The 22,379-nt window shown below is 38.1% G+C and overlaps 9 non-coding genes across 9 annotated transcripts; all 9 read left to right on the forward strand.

Moving 5' to 3' along the window:
* The first annotated feature begins 706 nt into the window (after positions 1–706).
* trnav-cac (transfer RNA valine (anticodon CAC)) lies at positions 707–779 on the forward strand. The gene has a single exon. It is a non-coding gene; the product is annotated as a tRNA-Val (tRNA).
* A 311-nt stretch (positions 780–1,090) lies between these two features.
* On the forward strand, positions 1,091–1,163 carry trnav-aac (transfer RNA valine (anticodon AAC)). The gene has a single exon. It is a non-coding gene; the product is annotated as a tRNA-Val (tRNA).
* Positions 1,164–8,838: 7,675 nt separating this feature from the next.
* Positions 8,839–8,911, forward strand: trnav-uac (transfer RNA valine (anticodon UAC)). The gene has a single exon. It is a non-coding gene; the product is annotated as a tRNA-Val (tRNA).
* Positions 8,912–9,865: 954 nt separating this feature from the next.
* trnav-aac (transfer RNA valine (anticodon AAC)) lies at positions 9,866–9,938 on the forward strand. The gene has a single exon. It is a non-coding gene; the product is annotated as a tRNA-Val (tRNA).
* A 1,073-nt stretch (positions 9,939–11,011) lies between these two features.
* trnav-uac (transfer RNA valine (anticodon UAC)) lies at positions 11,012–11,084 on the forward strand. Its single transcript has one exon. It is a non-coding gene; the product is annotated as a tRNA-Val (tRNA).
* Positions 11,085–16,006: 4,922 nt separating this feature from the next.
* Positions 16,007–16,079, forward strand: trnav-uac (transfer RNA valine (anticodon UAC)). The gene has a single exon. It is a non-coding gene; the product is annotated as a tRNA-Val (tRNA).
* A 1,687-nt stretch (positions 16,080–17,766) lies between these two features.
* Positions 17,767–17,839, forward strand: trnav-uac (transfer RNA valine (anticodon UAC)). The gene has a single exon. It is a non-coding gene; the product is annotated as a tRNA-Val (tRNA).
* Positions 17,840–19,049: 1,210 nt separating this feature from the next.
* Positions 19,050–19,122, forward strand: trnav-uac (transfer RNA valine (anticodon UAC)). The gene has a single exon. It is a non-coding gene; the product is annotated as a tRNA-Val (tRNA).
* A 911-nt stretch (positions 19,123–20,033) lies between these two features.
* Positions 20,034–20,106, forward strand: trnaf-aaa (transfer RNA phenylalanine (anticodon AAA)). The gene has a single exon. It is a non-coding gene; the product is annotated as a tRNA-Phe (tRNA).
* Positions 20,107–22,379: the final 2,273 nt, after the last annotated feature.

A 22,379-nucleotide genomic window follows, 5' to 3' on the forward strand; every position in this document is an offset into this window, starting at 1 on the left:
GAAACCGGGTGGAAACAGTGCTCTTTGACACATTCAGTAAGAACTGTATTTATAACAGTGAATAGTTGCTTTCATAAATGCCTTATTTTGGAAATTCAAATAAATGATGTGAATATCAGTAAAATTTGGTTTAGTCCTTGCAAAAACCACATGCAGCAGTTTCTGTAGTGTAGTGGTTATCACGTTTGCTTAACACGCGAAAGGTCCCCGGTTCAAAAACGGGTGGAAACAGTGCTCTTTGACACATTCAGTAAGAACTGTATTTATAACAGTGAATAGTTGCTTTCATAAATGCCTTATTTTGGAAATTCAAAGACATGCAGTGAATATCAGTAAAATTTGGTTTAGTCCTTGCAAAAATCACATGCAGCAGTTTCTGTAGTGAAGTGGTTATCACGTTCGCTTAACACGCGAAAGGTCCCTGGTTTGAAACCGGGTGGAAAACGTGCTTTCTTTCATAAATGCCTTATTTTGGAAATTCAAATACCTTGCAAAAACCACATGCAGCGATTTCTGTAATGTAGTGGTTATCACATTCGCTTCACACGCGAAAGGTCCCCGGTTCGAAACCGGGTGGAAACAGTGCTCTTTGACACATTCAGTAAGAACTGTATTTATAACAGATAATAATATTTTGGAAATTCAAAATACATGCAGTGAATAGCAGTAAAATTTGGTTTAGTACTTGCAAAAATCACATGCGGCAGTTTCTGTAGTGTAGTGGTTATCACGTTCGCTTCACATGCGAAAGGTCCCCGGTTCGAAACCGGGTGGAAACAATGCTCTTTGACACATTCAGTAAGAACTGTATTTATAACAGTGAATAGTTGCTTTCATAAATGCCTTATTTTGGAAATTCAAAGACATGCAGTGAATATCAGTAAAATTTGGTTTAGTCCTTGCAAAAACCACATGAAGCAGTTTCTGTAGTGTAGTGGTTATCACATTCGCTTCACACGCGAAAGGTCCCCGGTTCGAAACCGGGTGGAAACAGTGCATTCTTTCATAAATGCCTTATTTTCGAAATTCAAATACATGCAGTGAATATCAGTCAAATTTGGTTTAGTCCTTGCAAAAATCACATGCAGCAGTTTCTGTAGTGTAGTGGTTATCACGTTCGCTTAACACGCGAAAGGTCCCCGGTTCGAAACCGGGTGGAAACAGTGCTCTTTGAACACATTCAGTAAGAACTGTATTTATAACAGTGAATAGTTGCTTTCATAAATGCCTTATTTTGGAAATTCAAAGACATGCAGTGAATATCAGTAAAATTTGGTTTAGTCCTTGCAAAAATCACAAGGCAGCAGTTTCTGTAGTGTAGTGGTTATCACGTTCGCTTAACATGCGAAAGGTCCCCGGTTCGAAACCGGTTGGAAACAGTGCATTCTTTCATAAATGCCTTATTTTCGAAATTCAAATACATGCAGTGAATATCAGTAAAATTTGGTTTAGTCCTTGCAAAAATCACATGAAGCAGTTTCTGTAGTGTAGTGGTTATCACATTTGCTTCACACGCGAAAGGTCCCCGGTTCGAAACCGGGTGGAAACAGTGCTCTTTGACACATTCAGTAAGAACTGTATTTATAACAGATAATAATATTTTGGAAATTCAAATACATGCAGTGAATAGCAGTAAAATTTGGTTTAGTCCTTGCAAAAATCACATGCGGCAGTTACTGTAGTGTAGTGGTTATCACGTTCGCTTTACACGCGAAAGGTCCCCGGTTCGAAACCGGGTGGAAACAGTGCTCTTTGACACATTCAGTAAGAACTGAATTTATAACAGTGAATAGTTGCTTTCATAAATGCCTTATTTTGGAAATTCAAATAAATGATGTGAATATCAGTAAAATTTGGTTTAGTCCTTGCAAAAATCACATGCAGCAGTTTCTGTAGTGTAGTGGTTATCACGTTCGCTTAACACGCGAAAGGTACCTGGTTTGAAACCGGGTGGAAAAAGTGCTTTCTTTCATAAATGCCTTATTTTGGAAATTCAAATACATGCAGTGAATATCAGTAAAATTTGGTTTAGTCCTTGGAAAAACCACATGAAGCAGTTTCTGTAGTGTAGTGGTTATCACATTCGCTTCACACGCGAAAGGTCCCTGGTTCGAAACCGGGTGGAAACAGTGCTCTTTGACACATTCAGTAAGAACTGTATTTATAACAGATAATAATATTTTGGAAATTCAAATACATGCAGTGAATAGCAGTAAAATTTGGTTTAGTCCTTGCAAAAATCACATGCGGCAGTTTCTGTAGTGTAGTGGTTATCACGTTCGCTTTACATGCGAAAGGTCCCCGGTTCGAAACCGGGTGGAAACAATGCTCTTTGACACATTCAGTAAGAACTGTATTTATAACAGTGAATAGTTGCTTTCATAAATGCCTTATTTTGGAAATTCAAAGACATGCAGTGAATATCAGTAAAATTTGGTTTAGTCCTTGCAAAAACCACATGAAGCAGTTTCTGTAGTGTAGTGGTTATCACATTCGCTTCACACGCGAAAGGTCCCCGGTTCGAAACCGGGTGGAAACAGTGCTCTTTGACACATTCAGTAAGAACTGTATTTATAACAGATAATAATATTTTGGAAATTCAAATACATGCAGTGAATATCAGTCAAATTTGGTTTAGTCCTTGCAAAAACCACACGAAGCAGTTTCTGTAGTGTAGTGGTTATCACATTCGCTTCACACGCGAAAGGTCCCCGCTTCGAAACCGGGTGGAAACAGTGCTCTTTGACACATTCAGTAAGAACTGTATTTATAACAGATAATAATATTTTGGAAATTCAAATACATGCAGTGAATATCAGTAAAATTTGGTTTAGTCCTTGCAAAAATCACATGCAGCAGTTTCTGTAGTGAAGTGGTTATCACGTTCGCTTAACACGCGAAAGGTCCCTGGTTTGAAACCGGGTGGAAAACGTGCTTTCTTTCATAAATGCCTTATTTTGGAAATTCAAATACCTTGCAAAAACCACATGCAGCGATTTCTGTAATGTAGTGGTTATCACATTCGCTTCACACGCGAAAGGTCCCCGGTTCGAAACCGGGTGGAAACAGTGCTCTTTGACACATTCAGTAAGAACTGTATTTATAACAGATAATAATATTTTGGAAATTCAAAATACATGCAGTGAATAGCAGTAAAATTTGGTTTAGTACTTGCAAAAATCACATGCGGCAGTTTCTGTAGTGTAGTGGTTATCCCGTTCGCTTCACACGCGAAAGGTCCCCGGTTCGAAACCGGGTGGAAACAGTGCTCTTTGACACATTCAGTAAGAACTGTATTTATAACAGTGAATAGTTGCTTTCATAAATGCCTTATTTTGGAAATTCAAAGACATGCAGTGAATATCAGTAAAATTTGGTTTAGTCCTTGCAAAAATCACATGCAGCAGTTTCTGTAGTGTAGTGGTTATCACGTTCGCTTAACATGCGAAAGTTCCCCGGTTCGAAACCGGGTGGAAACAGTGCATTCTTTCATAAATGCCTTATTTTCGAAATTCAAATACATGCAGTGAATATCAGTCAAATTTGGTTTAGTCCTTGCAAAAATCACATGCAGCAGTTTCTGTAGTGTAGTGGTTATCACGTTCGCTTAACACGCGAAAGGTCACCGGTTCGAAACCGGGTGGAAACAGTGCTCTTTGAACACATTCAGTAAGAACTGTATTTATAACAGTGAATAGTTGCTTTCATAAATGCCTTATTTTGGAAATTCAAAGACATGCAGTGAATATCAGTAAAATTTGGTTTAGTCCTTGCAAAAATCACAAGGCAGCAGTTTCTGTAGTGTAGTGGTTATCACGTTCGCTTAACATACGAAAGGTCCCCGGTTCGAAACCGGTTGGAAACAGTGCATTCTTTCATAAATGCCTTATTTTCGAAATTCAAATACATGCAGTGAATATCAGTAAAATTTGGTTTAGTCCTTGCAAAAATCACATGAAGCAGTTTCTGTAGTGTAGTGGTTATCACATTTGCTTCACACGCGAAAGGTCCCCGGTTCGAAACCGGGTGGAAACAGTGCTCTTTGACACATTCAGTAAGAACTGTATTTATAACAGATAATAATATTTTGGAAATTCAAATACATGCAGTGAATAGCAGTAAAATTTGGTTTAGTCCTTGCAAAAATCACATGCGGCAGTTACTGTAGTGTAGTGGTTATCACGTTCGCTTTACACGCGAAAGGTCCCCGGTTCGAAACCGGGTGGAAACAGTGCTCTTTGACACATTCAGTAAGAACTGAATTTATAACAGTGAATAGTTGCTTTCATAAATGCCTTATTTTGGAAATTCAAATAAATGATGTGAATATCAGTAAAATTTGGTTTAGTCCTTGCAAAAATCACATGCAGCAGTTTCTGTAGTGTAGTGGTTATCACGTTCGCTTAACACGCGAAAGGTACCTGGTTTGAAACCGGGTGGAAAAAGTGCTTTCTTTCATAAATGCCTTATTTTGGAAATTCAAATACATGCAGTGAATATCAGTAAAATTTGGTTTAGTCCTTGGAAAAACCTCATGAAGCAGTTTCTGTAGTGTAGTGGTTATCACATTCGCTTCACACGCGAAAGGTCCCTGGTTCGAAACCGGGTGGAAACAGTGCTCTTTGACACATTCAGTAAGAACTGTATTTATAACAGATAATAATATTTTGGAAATTCAAATACATGCAGTGAATAGCAGTAAAATTTGGTTTAGTCCTTGCAAAAATCACATGCGGCAGTTTCTGTAGTGTAGTGGTTATCACGTTCGCTTTACATGCGAAAGGTCCCCGGTTCGAAACCGGGTGGAAACAATGCTCTTTGACACATTCAGTAAGAACTGTATTTATAACAGTGAATAGTTGCTTTCATAAATGCCTTATTTTGGAAATTCAAAGACATGCAGTGAATATCAGTAAAATTTGGTTTAGTCCTTGCAAAAACCACATGAAGCAGTTTCTGTAGTGTAGTGGTTATCACATTCGCTTCACACGCGAAAGGTCCCCGGTTCGAAACCGGTTGGAAACAGTGCTCTTTGACACATTCAGTAAGAACTGTATTTATAACAGATAATAATATTTTGGAAATTCAAATACATGCAGTGAATATCAGTCAAATTTGGTTTAGTCCTTGCAAAAACCACACGAAGCAGTTTCTGTAGTGTAGTGGTTATCACATTCGCTTCACACGCGAAAGGTCCCCGCTTCGAAACCGGGTGGAAACAGTGCTCTTTGACACATTCAGTAAGAACTGTATTTATAACAGATAATAATATTTTGGAAATTCAAATACATGCAGTGAATAGCAGTAAAATTTGGTTTAGTACTTGCAAAAATCACATGCGGCAGTTTCTGTAGTGTAGTGGTTATCACGTTCGCTTAACATGCGAAAGGTCCCCGGTTCGAAACCGTGTGGAAACAGTGCTCTTTGACACATTCAGTAAGAACTGTATTTATAACAGTGAATAGTTGCTTTCATAAATGCCTTATTTTGGAAAGTCAAAGACATGCAGTGAATATCAGTAAAATTTGGTTTAGTCCTTGCAAAAATCACATGCAGCAGTATCTGTAGTGTAGTGGTTATCACGTTCGCTTAACATGCGAAAGGTCCCCGGTTCGAAACCGGGTGGAAACAGTGCTCTTTGAACACATTCAGTAAGAACTGTATTTATAACAGTGAATAGTTGCTTTCATAAATGCCTTATTTTGGAAATTCAAATAAATGATGTGAATATCAGTAAAATTTGGTTTAGTCCTTGCAAAAATCACATGCAGCAGTTTCTGTAGTGTAGTGGTTATCACGTTCGCTTTACATGCGAAAGGTCCCCGGTTCGAAACCGGGTGGAAACAATGCTCTTTGACACATTCAGTAAGAACTGTATTTATAACAGATAATAATATTTTGGAAATTCAAATACATGCAGTGAATATCAGTAAAATTTGGTTTAGTCCTTGCAAAAACCACACGAAGCAGTTTCTGTAGTGTAGTGGTTATCACATTCGCTTCACACGCGAAAGGTCCCCGCTTCGAAACCGGGTGGAAACAGTGCTCTTTGACACATTCAGTAAGAACTGTATTTATAACAGATAATAATATTTTGGAAATTCAAATACATGCAGTGAATATCAGTAAAATTTGGTTTAGTCCTTGCAAAAATCACATGCAGCAGTTTCTGTAGTGAAGTGGTTATCACGTTCGCTTAACACGCGAAAGGTCCCTGGTTTGAAACCGGGTGGAAAACGTGCTTTCTTTCATAAATGCCTTATTTTGGAAATTCAAATACCTTGCAAAAACCACATGCAGCGATTTCTGTAATGTAGTGGTTATCACATTCGCTTCACACGCGAAAGGTCCCCGGTTCGAAACCGGGTGGAAACAGTGCTCTTTGACACATTCAGTAAGAACTGTATTTATAACAGATAATAATATTTTGGAAATTCAAATACATGCAGTGAATAGCAGTAAAATTTGGTTTAGTACTTGCAAAAATCACATGCGGCAGTTTCTGTAGTGTAGTGGTTATCACGTTCGCTTTACATGCGAAAGGTCCCCGGTTCGAAACCGGGTGGAAACAATGCTCTTTGACACATTCAGTAAGAAATGTATTTATAACAGTGAATAGTTGCTTTCATAAATGCCTTATTTTGGAAACTCAAAGACATGCAGTGAATATCAGTAAAATTTGGTTTAGTCCTTGCAAAAACCACATGAAGCAGTTTCTGTAGTGTAGTGGTTATCACATTCGCTTCACACGCGAAAGGTCCCCGGTTCGAAACCGGGTGGAAACAGTGCTCTTTGACACATTCAGTAAGAACTGTATTTATAACAGATAATAATATTTTGGAAATTCAAATACATGCAGTGAATATCAGTAAAATTTGGTTTAGTCCTTGCAAAAACCACACGAAGCAGTTTCTGTAGTGTAGTGGTTATCACATTCGCTTCACACGCGAAAGGTCCCCGCTTCGAAACCGGGTGGAAACAGTGCTCTTTGACACATTCAGTAAGAACTGTATTTATAACAGATAATAATATTTTGGAAATTCAAATACATGCAGTGAATATCAGTAAAATTTGGTTTAGTCCTTGCAAAAATCACATGCAGCAGTTTCTGTAGTGAAGTGGTTATCACGTTCGCTTAACACGCGAAAGGTCCCTGGTTTGAAACCGGGTGGAAAACGTGCTTTCTTTCATAAATGCCTTATTTTGGAAATTCAAATACCTTGCAAAAACCACATGCAGCGATTTCTGTAATGTAGTGGTTATCACATTCGCTTCACACGCGAAAGGTCCCCGGTTCGAAACCGGGTGGAAACAGTGCTCTTTGACACATTCAGTAAGAACTGTATTTATAACAGATAATAATATTTTGGAAATTCAAATACATGCAGTGAATAGCAGTAAAATTTGGTTTAGTACTTGCAAAAATCACATGCGGCAGTTTCTGTAGTGTAGTGGTTATCACGTTCGCTTAACATGCGAAAGGTCCCCGGTTCGAAACCGGGTGGAAACAGTGCTCTTTGACACATTCAGTAAGAACTGTATTTATAACAGTGAATAGTTGCTTTCATAAATGCCTTATTTTGGAAATTCAAAGACATGCAGTGAATATCAGTAAAATTTGGTTTAGTCCTTGCAAAAATCACATGCAGCAGTTTCTGTAGTGTAGTGGTTATCACGTTCGCTTAACATGTGAAAGGTCCCCGGTTCGAAACCGGGTGGAAACAGTGCTCTTTGAACACATTCAGTAAGAACTGTATTTATAACAGTGAATAGTTGCTTTCATAAATGCCTTATTTTGGAAATTCAAATAAATGATGTGAATATCAGTAAAATTTGGTTTAGTCCTTGCAAAAATCACATGCAGCAGTTTCTGTAGTGTAGTGGTTATCACGTTCGCTTAACACGCGAAAGGTACCTGGTTTGAAACCGGGTGGAAAAAGTGCTTTCTTTCATAAATGCCTTATTTTGGAAATTCAAATACATGCAGTGAATATCAGTAAAATTTGGTTTAGTCCTTGCAAAAACCACATGAAGCAGTTTCTGTAGTGTAGTGGTTATCACATTCGCTTCACACGCGAAAGGTCCCCGGTTCGAAACCGGGTGGAAACAGTGCTCTTTGACACATTCAGTAAGAACTGTATTTATAACAGATAATAATATTTTGGAAATTCAAATACATGCAGTGAATAGCAGTAAAATTTGGTTTAGTCCTTGCAAGAATCACATGCGGCAGTTTCTGTAGTGTAGTGGTTATCACGTTCGCTTTACATGCGAAAGGTCCCCGGTTCGAAACCGGTTGGAAACAATGCTCTTTGACACATTCAGTAAGAACTGTATTTATAACAGTGAATAGTTGCTTTCATAAATGCCTTATTTTGGAACTTCAAAGACATGCAGTGAATATCAGTAAAATTTGGTTTAGTCCTTGCAAAAACCACATGAAGCAGTTTCTGTAGTGTAGTGGTTATCACATTCGCTTCACACGCGAAAGGTCCCCGGTTCGAAACCGGGTGGAAACAGTGCTCTTTGACACATTCAGTAAGAACTGTATTTATAACAGATAATAATATTTTGGAAATTCAAATACATGCAGTGAATATCAGTAAAATTTGGTTTAGTCCTTGCAAAAACCACACGAAGCAGTTTCTGTAGTGTAGTGGTTATCACATTCGCTTCACACGCGAAAGGTCCCCGCTTCGAAACCGGGTGGAAACAGTGCTCTTTGACACATTCAGTAAGAACTGTATTTATAACAGATAATAATATTTTGGAAATTCAAATACATGCAGTGAATAGCAGTAAAATTTGGTTTAGTCCTTGCAAAAGTCACATGCGGCAGTTTCTGTAGTGTAGTGGTTATCACGTTCGCTTTACACGCGAAAGGTCCCCGGTTCGAAACCGGGTGGAAACAGTGCTCTTTGACACATTCAGTAAGAACTGTATTTATAACAGTGAATAGTTGCTTTCATAAATGCCTTATTTTGGAAATTCAAATAAATGATGTGAATATCAGTAAAATTTGGTTTAGTCCTTGCAAAAATCACATGCGGCAGTTTCTGTAGTGTAGTGGTTATCACGTTCGCTTAACACGCGAAAGGTCCCTGCTTTGAAACCGGGTGGTAAAAGTGCTTTCTTTCATAAATGCCTTATATTGGAAATTCAAATACATGCAGTGAATATCAGTAAAATTTGGTTTAGTCCTTGCAAAAACCACATGCAGCGATTTCTGTAATGTAGTGATTATCACATTCGCTTCACACGCGAAAGGTCCCCGGTTCGAAACCTGGGTGGAAACAGTGCCCTTTGACACATTCAGTAAGAACTGTATTTATAACAGTGAATAGTTGCTTTCATAAATGCCTTATTTTGGAAATTCAAATAAATGATGTGAATATCAGTAAAATTTGGTTTAGTCCTTGCAAAAATCACATGCGGCAGTTTCTGTAGTGTAGTGGTTATCACGTTCGCTTTACACGCGAAAGGTCCCCGGTTCGAAACCGTGTGGAAACAATGCTCTTTGACACATTCAGTAAGAACTGTATTTATAACAGTGAATAGTTGCTTTCATAAATGCCTTATTTTGGAAATTCAAAGACATGCAGTGAATATCAGTAAAATTTGGTTTAGTCCTTGCAAAAACCACATGAAGCAGTTTCTGTAGTGTAGTGGTTATCACATTCGCTTCACACGCGAAAGGTCCCCGGTTCGAAACCGGGTGGAAACAGTGCTCTTTGACACATTCAGTAAGAACTGTATTTATAACAGTAAATAGTTGCTTTCATAAATGCCTTATTTTGGAAATTCAAATAAATGATGTGAATATCAATAAAATTTGGTTTAGTCCTTGCAAAAATCACATGCAGCAGTTTCTGTAGTGTAGTGGTTATCACGTTCGCTTAACACGCGAAAGGTCCCCGGTTCGAAACCGGGTGGAAACAGTGCATTCTTTCATAAATGTACTTATTTTGGAAATTCAAATACATGCAGTGAATATCAGTAAAATTTGGTTTAGTCCTTGCAAAAACAACATGCAGCAGTTTCAGTAGTGTAGTGGTTATCCCATTCGCTTCACAGGCGAAAGGTCCCCGGTTCGAAACCGGGTGGAAACAGTGCTCTTTGACACATTCAGTAAGAACTGTATTTATAACAGTAAATAGTTGCTTTCATAAATGCCTTATTTTGGAAATTCAAATAAATGATGTGAATATCAGTAAAATTTGGTTTAGTCCTTGCAAAAATCACATGCAGTAGTTTCTGTAGTGTAGTGGTTATCACGTTCGCTTCACAGGCGAAAGGTCCCCGGTTAGAAACCGGGTGGAAACAGTGCTCTTTGACACATTCAGTAAGAACTGTATTTATAACAGTAAATAGTTGCTTTCATAAATGCCTTATTTTGGAAATTCAAATAAATGATGTGAATATCAGTAAAATTTGGTTTAGTCCTTGCAAAAACCACATGCAGCAGTTTCTGTAGTGTAGTGGTTATCACATTCGCTTCACACGCGAAAGGTCCCCGGTTTGAAACCGGGTGGAAACAGTGCTCTTTGACACATTCAGTAAGAACTGTATTTATAACAGTGAATAGTTGCTTTCATAAATGCCTTATTTTGGAAATTCAAAGACATGCAGTGAATATCAGTAAAATTTGGTTCAGTCCTTGCAAAAATCACATGCAGCAGTTTCTGTAGTGAAGTGGTTATCACGTTCGCTTAACACGCGAAAGGTCCCTGGTTTGAAACCGGGTGGAAAACGTGCTTTCTTTCATAAATGCCTTATTTTGGAAATTCAAATACCTTGCAAAAACCACATGCAGCGATTTCTGTAATGTAGTGGTTATCACATTCGCTTCACACGCGAAAGGTCCCCGGTTCGAAACCGGGTGGAAACAGTGCTCTTTGACACATTCAGTAAGAACTGTATTTATAACAGATAATAATATTTTGGAAATTCAAATACATGCAGTGAATAGCAGTAAAATTTGGTTTAGTACTTGCAAAAATCACATGCGGCAGTTTCTGTAGTGTAGTGGTTATCACGTTCGCTTTACACGCGAAAGGTCCCCGGTTCGAAACCGGGTGGAAACAGTGCTCTTTGACACATTCAGTAAGAACTGTATTTATAACAGTGAATAGTTGCTTTCATAAATGCCTTATTTTGGAAATTCAAAGACATGCAGTGAATATCAGTAAAATTTGCTTTAGTCCTTGCAAAAATCACATGCAGCAGTTTCTGTAGTGTAGTGGTTATCACGTTCGCTTAACATGCGAAAGGTCCCCGGTTCGAAACCGGTGGAAACAGTGAATTCTTTCATAAATGCCTTATTTTCGAAATTCAAATACATGCAGTGAATATCAGTCAAATTTGGTTTAGTCCTTGCAAAAATCACATGCAGCAGTTTCTGTAGTGTAGTGGTTATCACGTTCGCTTAACACGTGAAAGGTCCCCGGTTCGAAACCGGGTGGAAACAGTGCTCTTTGAACACATTCAGTAAGAACTGTATTTATAACAGTGAATAGTTGCTTTCATAAATGCCTTATTTTGGAAATTCAAAGACATGCAGTGAATATCAGTAAAATTTGGTTTAGTCCTTGCAAAAATCACATGCAGCAGTTTCTGTAGTGTAGTGGTTATCACGTTCGCTTAACATGCGAAAGGTCCCCGGTTGGAAACCGGTTGGAAACAGTGCATTCTTTCATAAATGCCTTATTTTCGAAATTCAAATACATGCAGTGAATATCAGTAAAATTTGGTTTAGTCCTTGCAAAAATCACATGCAGCAGTTTCTGTAGTCTAGTGGTTATCACGTTCGCTTAACACGCGAAAGGTCCCCGGTTCGAAAACGGGTGGAAACAGTGCTCTTTGACACATTCAGTGAGAACTGTATTTATAACAGTGAATAGTTGCTTTCATCAATGCCTTATTTTGGAAATTCAAATAAATGATGTGAATATCAGTAAAATTTGGTTTAGTACTTCCAAAAAACGCATGCAGCAGTTTCTGTAGTGTAGTGGTTATCACATTCGCTTCACACGCGAAAGGTCCCCGGTTCGAAACCGGGTGGAAACAGTGCTCTTTGACACATTCAGTAAGAACTGTATTTATAACAGATAATAATATTTTGGAAATTCAAATACATGCAGTGAATAGCAGTAAAATTTGGTTTAGTCCTTGCAAAAATCACATGCGGCAGTTTCTGTAGTGTAGTGGTTATCAGGTTCGCTTTACACGCGAAAGGTCCCCGGTTCGAAACCGGGTGGAAACAGTGCTCTTTGACACATTCAGTAAGAACTGAATTTATAACAGTGAATAGTTGCTTTCATAAATGCCTTATTTTGGAAATTCAAATAAATGATGTGAATATCAGTAAAATTTGGTTTAGTCCTTGCAAAAATCACATGCAGCAGTTTCTGTAGTGTAGTGGTTATCACGTTCGCTTAACACGCGAAAGGTACCTGGTTTGAAACCGGGTGGAAAAAGTGCTTTCTTTCATAAATGCCTTATTTTGGAAATTCAAATACATGCAGTGAATATCAGTAAAATTTGGTTTAGTCCTTGCAAAAACCACATGAAGCAGTTTCTGTAGTGTAGTGGTTATCACATTCGCTTCACACGCGAAAGGTCCCCGGTTCGAAACCGGGTGGAAACAGTGCTCTTTGACACAATCAGTAAGAACTGTATTTATAACAGATAATAATATTTTGGAAATTCAAATACATGCAGTGAATAGCAGTAAAATTTGGTTTAGTCCTTGCAAAAATCACATGCGGCAGTTTCTGTAGTGTAGTGGTTATCACGTTCGCTTTACATGTGAAAGGTCCCCGGTTCGAAACCGGGTGGAAACAATGCTCTTTGACACATTCAGTAAGAACTGTATTTATAACAGTGAATAGTTGCTTTCATAAATGCCTTATTTTGGAAATTCAAAGACATGCAGTGAATATCAGTAAAATTTGGTTTAGTCCTTGCAAAAACCACATGAAGCAGTTTCTGTAGTGTAGTGGTTATCACATTCGCTTCACACGCGAAAGGTCCCCGGTTCGAAACCGGGTGGAAACAGTGCTCTTTGACACATTCAGTAAGAACTGTATTTATAACAGATAATAATATTTTGGAAATTCAAATACATGCAGTGAATATCAGTAAAATTTGGTTTAGTCCTTGCAAAAACCACACGAAGCAGTTTCTGTAGTGTAGTGGTTATCACATTCGCTTCACACGCGAAAGGTCCCCGGTTCGAAACCGGGTGGAAACAGTACTCTTTGACACATTCAGTAAGAACTGTATTTATAACAGTGAATAGTTGCTTTCATAAATGCCATATTTTGGAAATTCAAATAAATGATGTGAATATCAGTAAAATTTGGTTTAGTCCTTGCAAAAAACACATGCGGCAGTTTCTGTAGTGTAGTGGTTATCACGTTCGCTTAACACGCGAAAGGTCCCTGGTTTGAAACCGGGTGGTAAAAGTGCTTTCTTTCATAAATGCCTTATATTGGAAATTCAAATACATGCAGTGAATATCAGTAAAATTTGGTTTAGTCCTTGCAAAAACCACATGCAGCGATTTCTGTAATGTAGTGATTATCACATTCGCTTCACACGCGAAAGGTCCCCGGTTCGAAACCTGGGTGGAAACAGTGCCCTTTGACACATTCAGTAAGAACTGTATTTATAACAGTGAATAGTTGCTTTCATAAATGCCTTATTTTGGAAATTCAAATAAATGATGTGAATATCAGTAAAATTTGGTTTAGTCCTTGCAAAAATCACATGCAGCAGTTTCTGTAGTGTAGTGGTTATCACGTTCGCTTAACATGCGAAATTTGGTTTAGTCCTTGCAAAAATCACATGCAGCAGTTTCTGTAGTGTAGTGGTTATCACGTTCGCTTAACACGTGAAAGGTCCCCGGTTCGAAACCGGGTGGAAACAGTGCTCTTTGAACACATTCAGTAAGAACTGAATTTATAACAGTGAATAGTTGCTTTCATAAATGCCTTATTTTGGAAATTCAAATAAATGATGTGAATATCAGTAAAATTTGGTTTAGTCCTTGCAAAAATCACATGCAGCAGTTTCTGTAGTGTAGTGGTTATCACGTTCGCTTAACACGCGAAAGGTACCTGGTTTGAAACCGGGTGGAAAAAGTGCTCTCTTTCATAAATGCCTTATTTTGGAAATTCAAATACATGCAGTGAATATCAGTAAAATTTGGTTTAGTCCTTGCAAAAACCACATGAAGCAGTTTCTGTAGTGTAGTGGTTATCACATTCGCTTCACACGCAAAAGGTCCCCGGTTCGAAACCGGGTGGAAACAGTGCTCTTTGACACAATCAGTAAGAACTGTATTTATAACAGATAATAATATTTTGGAAATTCAAATACATGCAGTGAATAGCAGTAAAATTTGGTTTAGTCCTTGCAAAAATCACATGCGGCAGTTTCTGTAGTGTAGTGGTTATCACGTTCGCTTTACATGCGAAAGGTCCCCGGTTCGAAACCGGTTGGAAACAGTGGATTCTTTCATAAATGCCTTATTTTGGAAATTCAAATACATGCAGTGAATATCAGTAAAATTTGGTTTAGTCCTTGCAAAAATCACATGCAGCAGTTTCTGTAGTGTAGTGGTTATCACGTTCGCTTCACACGCGAAAGGTCCCCGGTTCGAAAACGGGTGGAAACAGTGCTCTTTGACACATTCAGTGAGAACTGTATTTATAACAGTGAATAGTTGCTTTCATCAATGCCTTATTTTGGAAATTCAAATAAATGATGTGAATATCAGTAAAATTTGGTTTAGTACTTGCAAAAAACGCATGCAGCAGTTTCTGTAGTGTAGTGGTTATCACATTCGCTTCACACGCGAAAGGTCCCCGGTTCGAAACCGGGTGGAAACAGTGCTCTTTGACACATTCAGTAAGAACTGTATTTATAACAGATAATAATATTTTGGAAATTCAAATACATGCAGTGAATAGCAGTAAAATTTGGTTTAGTCCATGCAAAAATCACATGCGGCAGTTTCTGTAGTGTAGTGGTTATCACGTTCGCTTTACACGCGAAAGGTCCCCGGTTCGAAACCGGGTGGAAACCGTGCTCTTTGACACATTCAGTAAGAACTGAATTTATAACAGTGAATAGTTGCTTTCATAAATGCCTTATTTTGGAAATTCAAATAAATGATGTGAATATCAGTAAAATTTGGTTTAGTCCTTGCAAAAATCACATGCAGCAGTTTCTGTAGTGTAGTGGTTATCACGTTCGCTTAACACGCGAAAGGTACCTGGTTTGAAACCGGGTGGAAAAAGTGCTCTCTTTCATAAATGCCTTATTTTGGAAATTCAAATACATGCAGTGAATATCAGTAAAATTTGGTTTAGTCCTTGCAAAAACCACATGAAGCAGTTTCTGTAGTGTAGTGGTTATCACATTCGCTTCACACGCAAAAGGTCCCCGGTTCGAAACCGGGTGGAAACAGTGCTCTTTGACACAATCAGTAAGAACTGTATTTATAACAGATAATAATATTTTGGAAATTCAAATACATGCAGTGAATAGCAGTAAAATTTGGTTTAGTCCTTGCAAAAATCACATGCGGCAGTTTCTGTAGTGTAGTGGTTATCACGTTCGCTTTACATGCGAAAGGTCCCCGGTTCGAAACCGGGTGGAAACAATGCTCTTTGACACATTCAGTAAGAACTGTATTTATAACAGTGAATAGTTGCTTTCATAAATGCCTTATTTTGGAAATTCAAAGACATGCAGTGAATATCAGTAAAATTTGGTTTAGTCCTTGCAAAAACCACATGAAGCAGTTTCTGTAGTGTAGTGGTTATCACATTCGCTTCACACGCGAAAGGTCCCCGGTTCGAAACCGGGGGGAAACAGTGCTCTTTGACACATTCAGTAAGAACTGTATTTATAACAGATAATAATATTTTGGAAATTCAAATACATGCAGTGAATATCAGTAAAATTTGGTTTAGTCCTTGCAAAAACCACACGAACAGTTTCTGTAGTGTAGTGGTTATCACGTTCGCTTTACACGCGAAAGGTCCCCGGTTCGAAACCGGGTGGAAACAGTGCTCTTTGACACATTCAGTAAGAACTGTATTTATAACAGTGAATAGTTGCTTTCATAAATGCCTTATTTTGGAAATTCAAATAAATGATGTGAATATCAGTAAAATTTGGTTTAGTCCTTGCAAAAAACACATGCGGCAGTTTCTGTAGTGTAGTGGTTATCACGTTCGCTTAACACGCGAAAGGTCCCTGGTTTGAAACCGGGTGGTAAAAGTGCTTTCTTTCATAAATGCCTTATATTGGAAATTCAAATACATGCAGTGAATATCAGTAAAATTTGGTTTAGTCCTTGCAAAAACCACATGCAGCGATTTCTGTAATGTAGTGATTATCACATTCGCTTCACACGCGAAATGTCCCCGGTTCGAAACCTGGGTGGAAACAGTGCCCTTTGACACATTCAGTAAGAACTGTATTTATAACAGTGAATAGTTGCTTTCATAAATGCCATATTTTGGAAATTCAAATAAATGATGTGAATATCAGTAGAATTTGGTTTAGTCCTTGCAAAAATCACATGCAGCAGTTTCTGTAGTGTAGTGGTTATCACGTTCGCTTAACATGCGAAAGGTCCCCGGTTCGAAACCGGGTGGAAACACTACATTCTTTCATAAATGCCTTATTTTCGAAATTCAAATACATGCAGTGAATATCAGTCAAATTTGGTTTAGTCCTTGCAAAAATCACATGCAGCAGTTTCTGTAGTGTAGTGGTTATCACGTTCGCTTAACACGTGAAAGGTCCCCGGTTCGAAACCGGGTGGAAACAGTGCTCTTTGAACACATTCAGTAAGAACTGTATTTATAACAGTGAATAGTTGCTTTCATAAATGCCTTATTTTGGAAATTCAAAGACATGCAGTGAATATCAGTAAAATTTGGTTTAGACCTTGCAAAAACCACATGCAGCAGTTTCTGTAGTGTAGTGGTTATCACGTTCGCTTAACACGCGAAAGGTACCTGGTTTGAAACCGGGTGGAAAAAGTGCTTTCTTTCATAAATGCCTTATTTTGGAAATTCAAATACATGCAGTGAATATCAGTAAAATTTGGTTTAGTCCTTGCAAAAACCACATGAAGCAGTTTCTGTAGTGTAGTGGTTATCACATTCGCTTCACACGCGAAAGGTCCCCGGTTCGAAACCGGGTGGAAACAGTGCTCTTTGACACAATCAGTAAGAACTGTATTTATAACAGATAATATTATTTTGGAAATTCAAATACATGCAGTGAATAGCAGTAAAATTTGGTTTAGTCCTTGCAAAAATCACATGCGGCAGTTTCTGTAGTGTAGTGGTTATCACGTTCGCTTTACATGCGAAAGGTCCCCGGTTCGAAACCGGGTGGAAACAATGCTCTTTGACACATTCAGTAAGAACTGTATTTATAACAGTGAATAGTTGCTTTCATAAATGCCTTATTTTGGAAATTCAAAGACATGCAGTGAATATCAGTAAAATTTGGTTTAGTCCTTGCAAAAACCACATGAAGCAGTTTCTGTAGTGTAGTGGTTATCACATTCGCTTCACACGCGAAAGGTCCCCGGTTCGAAACCGGGTGGAAACAGTGCTCTTTGACACATTCAGTAAGAACTGTATTTATAACAGATAATAATATTTTGGAAATTCAAATACATGCAGTGAATATCAGTAAAATTTGGTTTAGTCCTTGCAAAAACCACACGAAGCAGTTTCTGTAGTGTAGTGGTTATCACGTTCGCTTTACACGCGAAAGGTCCCCGGTTCGAAACCGGGTGGAAACAGTGCTCTTTGACACAATCAGTAAGAACTGTATTTATAACAGATAATAATATTTTGGAAATTCAAATATATGCAGTGAATAGCAGTAAAATTTGGTTTAGTCCTTGCAAAAATCACATGCGGCAGTTTCTGTAGTGTAGTGGTTATCACGTTCCCTTTACATGCGAAAGGTCCCCGGTTCGAAACCGGGTGGAAACAATGCTCTTTGACACATTCAGTAAGAACTGTATTTATAACAGTGAATAGTTGCTTTCATAAATGCCTTATTTTGGAAATTCAAAGACATGCAGTGAATATCAGTAAAATTTGGTTTAGTCCTTGCAAAAACCACATGAAGCAGTTTCTGTAGTGTAGTGGTTATCACATTCGCTTCACACGCGAAAGGTCCCCGGTTCGAAACCGGGTGGAAACAGTGCTCTTTGACACATTCAGTAAGAACTGAATTTATAACAGTGAATAGTTGCTTTCATAAATGCCTTATTTTGGAAATTCAAATAAATGATGTGAATATCAGTAAAATTTGGTTTAGTCCTTGCAAAAATCACATGCAGCAGTTTCTGTAGTGTAGTGGTTATCACGTTCGCTTAACATGCGAAATTTGGTTTAGTCCTTGCAAAAATCACATGCAGCAGTTTCTGTAGTGTAGTGGTTATCACGTTCGCTTAACACGTGAAAGGTCCCCGGTTCGAAACCGGGTGGAAACAGTGCTCTTTGAACACATTCAGTAAGAACTGTATTTATAACAGTGAATAGTTGCTTTCATAAATGCCTTATTTAGGAAATTCAAAGACATGCAGTGAATATCAGTAAAATTTGGTTTAGTCCTTGCAAAAATCACATGCAGCAGTTTCTGTAGTGTAGTGGTTATCACGTTCGCTTAACATGCGAAAGGTCCCCGTTTCGAAACCGGTTGGAAACAGTGGATTCTTTCATAAATGCCTTATTTTGGAAATTCAAATAAATGATGTGAATATCAGTAAAATTTGGTTTAGTACTTGCAAAAAACGCATGCAGCAGTTTCTGTAGTGTAGTGGTTATCACATTCGCTTCACACGCGAAAGGTCCCCGGTTCGAAACCGGGTGGAAACAGTGCTCTTTGACACATTCAGTAAGAACTGTATTTATAACAGATAATAATATTTTGGAAATTCAAATACATGCAGTGAATAGCAGTAAAATTTGGTTTAGTCCTTGCAAAAATCACATGCGGCAGTTTCTGTAGTGTAGTGGTTATCACGTTCGCTTTACACGCGAAAGGTCCCCGGTTCGAAACCGGGTGGAAACAGTGCTCTTTGACACATTCAGTAAGAACTGTATTTATAACAGTGAATAGTTGCTTTCATAAATGCCTTATTTTGGAAATTCAAATAAATGATGTGAATATCAGTAAAATTTGGTTTAGTCCTTGCAAAAAACACATGCGGCAGTTTCTGTAGTGTAGTGGTTATCACGTTCGCTTAACACGCGAAAGTTCCCTGGTTTGAATCCGGGTGGTAAAAGTGCTTTCTTTCATAAATGCCTTATATTGGAAATTCAAATACATGCAGTGAATATCAGTAAAATTTGGTTTAGTCCTTGCAAAAACCACATGCAGCGATTTCTGTAATGTAGTGATTATCACATTCGCTTCACACGCGAAATGTCCCCGGTTCGAAACCTGGGTGGAAACAGTGCCCTTTGACACATTCAGTAAGAACTGTATTTATAACAGTGAATAGTTGCTTTCATAAATGCCTTATTTTGGAAATTCAAATAAATGATGTGAATATCAGTAAAATTTGGTTTAGTCCTTGCAAATATCACATGCAGCAGTTTCTGTAGTGTAGTGGTTATCACGTTCGCTTAACATGCGAAAGGTCCCCGGTTCGAAACCGGGTGGAAACACTGCATTCTTTCATAAATGCCTTATTTTCGAAATTCAAATACATGCAGTGAATATCAGTCAAATTTGGTTTAGTCCTTGCAAAAATCACATGCAGCAGTTTCTGTAGTGTAGTGGTTATCACGTTCGCTTAACACGTGAAAGGTCCCCGGTTCGAAACCGGGTGGAAACAGTGCTCTTTGAACACATTCAGTAAGAACTGTATTTATAACAGTGAATAGTTGCTTTCATAAATGCCTTATTTTGGAAATTCAAAGACATGCAGTGAATATCAGTAAAATTTGGTTTAGACCTTGCAAAAACCACATGCAGCAGTTTCTGTAGTGTAGTGGTTATCACGTTCGCTTAAAACGCGAAAGGTCCCCGGTTCGAAATAGGGTGGAAACAGTGCATTCTTTCATAAATGCCTTATTTTGGAAATTCAGTAAGAACTGAATTTATAACAGTGAATAGTTGCTTTCATGAGTGCCTTATTTTGGAAATTCAAATAAATGATGTGAATATCAGTAAAATTTGGTTTAGTCCTTGCAAAAATCACATGCAGCAGTTTCTGTAGTGTAGTGGTTATCACGTTCGCTTAACACGCGAAAGGTACCTGGTTTGAAACCGGGTGGAAAAAGTGCTTTCTTTCATAAATGCCTTATTTTGGAAATTCAAATACATGCAGTGAATATCAGTAAAATTTGGTTTAGTCCTTGCAAAAACCACATGAAGCAGTTTCTGTAGTGTAGTGGTTATCACATTCGCTTCACACGCGAAAGGTCCCCGGTTCGAAACCGGGTGGAAACAGTGCTCTTTGACACAATCAGTAAGAACTGTATTTATAACAGATAATATTATTTTGGAAATTCAAATACATGCAGTGAATAGCAGTAAAATTTGGTTTAGTCCTTGCAAAAATCACATGCGGCAGTTTCTGTAGTGTAGTGGTTATCACGTTCGCTTTACATGCGAAAGGTCCCCGGTTCGAAACCGGGTGGAAACAATGCTCTTTGACACATTCAGTAAGAACTGTATTTATAACAGTGAATAGTTGCTTTCATAAATGCCTTATTTTGGAAATTCAAATACATGCAGTGAATATCAGTAAAATTTGGTTTAGTCCTTGCAAAAATCACACGAAGCAGTTTCTGTAGTGTAGTGGTTATCACATTCGCTTCACACGTGAAAGGTCCCCGGTTCGAAACCGGGTGGAAACAGTGCTCTTTGACACAATCAGTAAGAACTGTATTTATAACAGATAATAATATTTTGGAAATTCAAATACATGCAGTGAATAGCAGTAAAATTTGGTTTAGTCCTTGCAAAAATCACATGCGGCAGTTTCTGTAGTGTAGTGGTTATCACGTTCGCTTTACATGCGAAAGGTCCCCGGTTCGAAACCGGGTGGAAACAATGCTCTTTGACACATTCAGTAAGAACTGTATTTATAACAGTGAATAGTTGCTTTCATAAATGCCTTATTTTGGAAATTCAAAGACATGCAGTGAATATCAGTAAAATTTGGTTTAGTCCTTGCAAAAACCACATGAAGCAGTTTCTGTAGTGTAGTGGTTATCACATTCGCTTCACACGCGAAAGGTCCCCGGTTCGAAACCGGGTGGAAACAGTGCTCTTTGACACATTCAGTAAGAACTGTATTTATAACAGATAATAATATTTTGGAAATTCAAATACATGCAGTGAATATCAGTAAACTTTGGTTTAGTCCTTGCAAAAACCACACGAAGCAGTTTCTGTAGTGTAGTGGTTATCACATTCGCTTCACACGCGAAAGGTCCCCGGTTCGAAACCGGGTGGAAACAGTGCTCTTTGACACATTCAGTAAGAACTGAATTTATAACAGTGAATAGTTGCTTTCATAAATGCCTTATTTTGGAAATTCAAATAAATGATGTGAATATCAGTAAAATTTGGTTTAGTCCTTGCAAAAATCACATGCAGCAGTTTCTGTAGTGTAGTGGTTATCACGTTCGCTTAACACGCGAAAGGTACCTGGTTTGAAACCGGGTGGAAAAAGTGCTTTCTTTCATAAATGCCTTATTTTGCAAATTCAAATACATGCAGTGAATATCAGTAAAATTTGGTTTAGTCCTTGCAAAAACCACACGAAGCAGTTTCTGTAGTGTAGTGGTTATCACATTCGCTTCACACGCGAAAGGTCCCCGGTTCGAAACCGGGTGGAAACAATGCTCTTTGACACATTCAGTAAGAACTGTATTTATAACAGTGAATAGTTGCTTTCATAAATGCCTTATTTTGGAAATTCAAATAAATGATGTGAATATCAGTAAAATTTGGTTTAGTCCTTGCAAATATCACATGCAGCAGTTTCTGTAGTGTAGTGGTTATCACGTTCGCTTAACATGCGAAAGGTCCCCGGTTCGAAACCGGGTGGAAACACTGCATTCTTTCATAAATGCCTTATTTTCGAAATTCAAATACATGCAGTGAATATCAGTCAAATTTGGTTTAGTCCTTGCAAAAATCACATGCAGCAGTTTCTGTAGTGTAGTGGTTATCACGTTCGCTTAACACGTGAAAGGTCCCCGGTTCGAAACCGGGTGGAAACAGTGCTCTTTGAACACATTCAGTAAGAACTGTATTTATAACAGTGAATAGTTGCTTTCATAAATGCCTTATTTTGGAAATTCAAAGAC

The sequence above is a fragment of the Salvelinus alpinus genome, chromosome 3 (assembly GCF_045679555.1).
Source record: "Salvelinus alpinus chromosome 3, SLU_Salpinus.1, whole genome shotgun sequence".
NCBI lineage: Eukaryota > Metazoa > Chordata > Actinopteri > Salmoniformes > Salmonidae > Salvelinus > Salvelinus alpinus.